Source organism: Alligator sinensis, unplaced genomic scaffold (genome assembly GCF_000455745.1).
Source record: "Alligator sinensis unplaced genomic scaffold, ASM45574v1 scaffold863_2, whole genome shotgun sequence".
Taxonomy (NCBI): domain Eukaryota; kingdom Metazoa; phylum Chordata; order Crocodylia; family Alligatoridae; genus Alligator; species Alligator sinensis.
This window is the reverse complement of record NW_005842780.1, coordinates 555,172-556,237: the sequence shown is the minus strand read 5'-3', so window position 1 is coordinate 556,237 and position 1,066 is coordinate 555,172.

Genomic DNA, 1,066 nt, shown 5'->3' with positions numbered 1-1,066 from the left:
TGCTGAGCAGCTCAGATGTTGATCTATTCTGGTATTAGTATTTACATATGTTTATATTCTGAGTATCTTGTCTAAATGCAAAATAAAACTTGCCATCATAACCTGTACTGCCTCCTAACCAACTGTCATTCTTAGAGCTGTGCACACTGCTACTGATCTGTCTTGGTCTTAGCACACCATGAGGGAAGCAAAAGCTTTGTTAGATGCACACAGGTGGTAAGTTCTTTCTTCCCAGAAAGGTCAATACCAAACTAATAGGAAAAGAAATTTTAATTTTTATATTTTGCCTTTTTCTATACAAAGAAATAAAATATTACCAGGGAAAAATATTTAGCAAACTGTTTTACAGAATAAGTTGTTATAAATATACCATAAATATCAGTTTTCAATGTTACTGAAAGCATGAGTGAATATTTTAAAGTACATGACTACTTTTAAAATGACCACTAGTATACTGCAGCCATATACCTCTGCACTTTAAAGTTGCTCAAATTACATCTGTTACATGTTCTGAGGTGTAGTCCATCTTGCCAAGGAAAACTCTTCCATAACATTTCAGTATGTTTTTGTTAGAAGTCAGTACTGTGATATAAACTGTAATAATACTCCTAACCAGTGTTAAAAAGAAAACTGTGAAAGCTAATATGTATGCAAGGGATGAGTACATACATAAACCTATGTGTACATTAGTTTAAATTACATTGTTTTCCCTGTATTTCCTTCTTATGCTGAGTTCTGTTTGGAACAAAAAAAAAAACAGTTTTGTGAGTCCAGAATTGCAGTTTGATCTCTACCTGTGGCATTGTCTTATGCAAAGTCCTGAAATTTTAGGGTAGTATATGTATGGTTTAAAAACAGTTAACTTCAGTAGAGTTTTATGGTTGGTTTTTAAGCAAATAGTTTTAAAATTACTATTTCTAGAACGGGAAATGTTCTTACTTTTGCAGTGAAGGAAAGTGTAAGTTCATACAACTTGCTATTTAACTGATTAAACTTTTATATGACCAATAATTACTTTCACCTACACTCTGCGGTTGCCGGGATAAGACCTCTGTGTTTCTGTTTT